This window comes from Alligator mississippiensis, chromosome 2 (assembly GCF_030867095.1).
Source record: "Alligator mississippiensis isolate rAllMis1 chromosome 2, rAllMis1, whole genome shotgun sequence".
Taxonomy (NCBI): Eukaryota; Metazoa; Chordata; order Crocodylia; family Alligatoridae; genus Alligator; species Alligator mississippiensis.
In genome coordinates, this window is record NC_081825.1 from 34,307,213 (window position 1) to 34,312,137 (window position 4,925).

Genomic DNA, 4,925 nt, shown 5'->3' on the forward strand with positions numbered 1-4,925 from the left:
GCCTCTGCCTGTCAGCCCAGCTGGATGAGAGGCAGGGGAATGGACCCCTAGCCCAGGTCTGCACAGCACAAGGAGAGGGAAAGCACCCTCTGTGGGGCAGGGAGCACCCCCCTGAGGCTGTGGGATCTGGCCAGCCCCAGGCTGCAGGGACTATTTCCCCCATACACACCTGTGGGCATGAGGCCAAGCCCTGTAGGACCATATTGAGAGATGAGAAGGGGAAACCAGGGGCAGGGCTTAGGGGACCCTGCAAGGGGTAGGGAACCTCCACCAAGGTTGGGGGATACTGCCAGCCCTGGCCTAGAGGGACTGTTGCCCCAGGAAGGGTGCGGAGAGGACAACAAGGTAGGGAGGCATGTGCTGGGCAGCCGGTCAAGGATGAGCCCTGCTTGGTTGTGTTTGGGTGCCGTTGGCAGCGGCTAGCAGTCCGAGAGGTGTGCTGTAGTGCCCCCGGCTACTGGTAAGAGCCATTGCAGGTGTCTTGCTGCCTTTCCAGTTTTAAAAGTTAATGTCAATTCAATCTATGCAATTTAGAGAAACCTGCAGAGATTGAACCAATTCAGCATGGGGCTTTTTGACTCTCGATACTTAGCCCTAATGATGGAGATGTTTCACTCTTGAAAAGAAGCTGTTTCCCTTGCATGGTTGAAAGAACTCTGCAGCATCTTGCCATCCTTACAGGCACCTTAGAAGTTAAATACTCCCCTCCTCCCATCCTAGTCACATCTAGGCCCTTGAATAAAGCTGCATGACAGAACATGCCTGAACAATATAACTGCCAATAACATGTCAACAGCTCATCTCTGTAATGGCATACCATGCTGTCGTGCCTCTTGCATAACTATGGCACCCTGAGGCTGGAGCAGCAGCAGCAAACATTTTTTTTTAAATATAACCAAAGTGGTCTAAATAGTAGGAACTTCTTGAAATGGGGGTGGGTCTGATACTCCATACAGAACATGGGAAGGTGTGAATTTGGTTTTGTACTGCATCTGAAAGACTGAGGCTTGGGCAGGAAAGGAGGAAGAGATAGCAGAGAGATCTATGTAGCTGAAACAAACATTTAAAATCCTGTTAAATAGCCACATATGCATTGGGAGTTAATGTACTGAAAGTGTCTGCCCTCTACTGGCATTTTTGAAGATTGCTCACAATTTATCTATACATTTTGGAATTACTTCACAGAGGAATTATTATAGACTTAACATTCAAAGGCTCGCCATGCTGGCCAACTATTTATAAAAGCAAATCTTTAGAATGAGGTATCTAAGGGGCTATAGGAATGCCAGTATCCGACAGTTTTTTAAGATATCTACGTACTTCTCACCTGGCTCAGTGCCACAAGATTAGTATAAAACGTCTCTCCCTTTGCAATTACTACTTGCTGCCTTCTGGCTGAACAACAAAGGAGGAGAGAGAGGTGTGGGAACAAAAAAATGAAATAATACTCTTTTGGTCTATGTTCTTATTCTGCTCTCAATTCTTCAGCCCACCAAAACAAAATGAATTATTTCCACAAAAGAAATAATTTGGGGTTGATTAAGACCTGCGATTCATAAATGGTTCAGAAGTAGATACAATCATATTTGATAACCTCTTACAAATATTAAATTCCTTGAAAAAATCATACGTTTACTGCGACTGAGCGCATCCATTTTCTTTAGATATGGAATATCATACATTTTTAAACTTTCATTGTCTGTGAATAATGGATATTTTCCATTGGTTAATTCATGACAAACGGATAATTTTCCAATTAATTAAATATATAAGTTTTAAGAACTAATTTAGATTACATAAGTAGTCCGAGAAAACAAGGTCTGGTGTTAAAATATAAGAATTCCTAAAGTTCTTTATTATGTTATTTTTTAGATTACTTCACAGTGAAATCTGAAAACATCAAGCCCAGCCCTACAATACTTAGTTATGCATGCCAGTAGCCCTTTTGAAGTCCCATGTGGTGTAGTTTTAACCAATGATTCTGCCAATCAATAGGACTGCTCACGGAGTGCAAAGTTAAATAAATGAGTACGTTTTTGCAGGATGGAGGCCTTAGCATAACAGGTCAATATCCTAGCCATTCATTGCTGGAAATGTCTAAATAGTTTACTTTTGAATACTGAGAGATCTTTGATTTTTTAAAACTACTACATTAATTTATTATTAATATCATCCCTGTTTGCCTCAACTTTTATAATTTAGCTGTGCTTTAGTAAACATAATGCCATTTCTCCAAAAGTTTAATTAATATATAAGTATATACTGTATTAAAGAATTGTCTGTCTGTTTCCACCACCATGAAGACACTGCCATTCTTCCTACCTAGTCATAGTCTACATTGCATCTGTACAGTGGTGTCTGACACATGCATACAACCGGCAGTCACAGTTCCTGGGCTAACTGCACAGCTTCCCCCTGCTGGTCTCTTCAAAAACCTACTTATTTAGTAGGTAACCATCAATCCTTCTGTATCATGGACCATGGTATATACGTGAGAGGTCACCAGGACCTTCGATGCATGCATCCTAGGCAGGAGTAGGGAGGAGTGAAGGCTGCTCAGACCTTCTAACTCACCTTTAAATACAAGGTCCAAAGGCCAGACCAAGTCCAGAGGTTTGGTGCCTCAATGGCTGTAGTTATATGTGCGTCTAGGAATCAAACCTGGATCTCCTACATAGCAGACAAAGATTCTACCACTGAACCACAACAGCAGGTCTACCTACTTGAGTCTTGACATAATGCATAAACATGGAATCACACAATTCCCCTACTCTTGGAAGGCTGTCATTCCTATCTCAGCACGTCTAATATTTAGTTTTCTTTCCTTCAGCTTTGATGAGGGCAGCCAGTGACCAAACAGCCCCTTAAGAGTACCAGTCATTTAGGACAAAGGAAAAACAGGTTTTTAGCCCTTACATTTATTTGCCTTTCTTCGCTAAAGCTTATGGGGGGGGGGGGGGGGATTCAACTCCTTTACGTTCCTCTGCAGAGCCTCTCCTATAACAGCACCTCCTAATGAGCTGCTGACAATCAACCTCTGCTGTTTCTCTTAAAGAGTTTTACCTGTTTGCATCTTTCAACCTGTAGTTCCTTGCTGTGAAAAAGCCATGTCATTGTGGACTGGAGCCTAGAAGCAAACTAGCAGCTTCCTGCAGTTCTTCCTACCCACTATCTACTTAGAGACTACTTAACTGGCAAGCCCTTGGGTTATACTCTTCAACCTATTTTTTCCTGCAGCCACTTACTAAGCTAGGTCAATACATTCATGTAGGAAAGTCTTAAAACCCAAAATCCAATAACTTTCCTTCACAGGGCAGGCCACATATAGCAGTCATACAACTGTCACATCTCAGTATTCCTAGGTTATTACCTGGCATTTCCACATCCATCACATAGCCCACATGAATCAAGTAAGCAGCTGGTAATTTGGCAGCTGAGAGAGGAAAATAAAAGGTGCTAACAGAGCCCAGGGCACCAATATTGTGAATCCTGTTTTATGGCCCTGTTCTTGCTGCCTTTTTTGCATTAGTGGACAATTACATCCATGTAGAATCCTAACAAGCCAAGAGGATAGGATCTTAGTATACAGGTAGATACTATGCATTTTCTTTTTTGTTCCCCCTATTCGAGATATCTCTTCTGTTCTATTATGCAGAGATTTGTATCACAAAAGAGGGATGTGTGATACACTGCATTATCAAATTGGCTGCACATCTTAAGATTTTTTTTTTTTTTTTTTTTTTTTAAACAAAGAGTCTTTTCCATGTCACTAGTCCCTGGAAAAATGTGTCAAAGAAGTCAGTTCGTATAATGCTACTTCTCTAGCCAGCAGCCCACAGATGGCCCCAGCTGCCATGGATCCACAGCATTACAGACTCTTTGGGAGCAAGCTCCATCTTAGCAGGAGGCCCTGGGCCTCCACAGCCCTAGGGTTCTGTGACTGCATGCCTGATTCAGCACCTGTGTTCTTCACCGCTGTTCCTTATGCAGATCCAGAAGAGCCTAAACTGCTGTCTTAGAAGCCATATACCCACCACATTTTTGCAGTGATGCACTGAAGTCTTTTTTGGAACAGGACATCATTAGTCAACTGGAAGACAATGAACATTAGTAAAGCAAGACCTGCACAAATGCATCCTTGCAACAAAAACTCTTTCGCTCTTTTCAAATGTCCTGTGTTCTATCTTTCCGCAATGGGATAAGAATCTTAGTACACTAATACATCAGGTTTTTTTTCTCTCAAAGTCATGTCTTTCTGGTACATGCTCTTTTCCCTCTGATTAACAGTTGTTAAAAGTTAATGATCTGGGTGATGTTCTTCAATTCGAGCTCACAGGCACCTGCATGCATAAGCTGACAATTCTTGATAGACCAACTGCCATATATGCAACTATTCTTGTCTTAAGACAGAAGAATTTACCCACTCAGTGAGAAGGGCTTACTATACAAAGTGAATGGGGATGCCGAGTCACATACACATTTCCATAAAGATAAGACAGACATTTCCTATGTCTACACTAAGCATGCTTTGCAGAAGACTTGACTTCAGTAGTTTCTCAATAGACCCCATACCAATCCAGACAAGACTAGCTCCCAATGTTATATATGCCTGTGTTCTGCAGAAGTGAATGCTGAACTCTCCAATTCAAATCTCATCTCCAGATGAGTATAATTGGATAGCAGGCAAATTCTTTTCTAAAGTATTCTCCTATGTAAGAGGGCAGGGGAAAGCAATCTCTTTCCCATATACAGTAGAAAGCTAATTACATTTTGCAGAACTCAATTAAGTGAAAGAAAGTACAAAACCTGGAAAAGTGTTCCTACATGCAGTGGGCATCAGCTTCCCACTTGAAAGTGCTGTACAAACCTGACTATAAATGTTACATAAAAAGTTTTAATTGTAATGAAACAGATCAACTAATTCA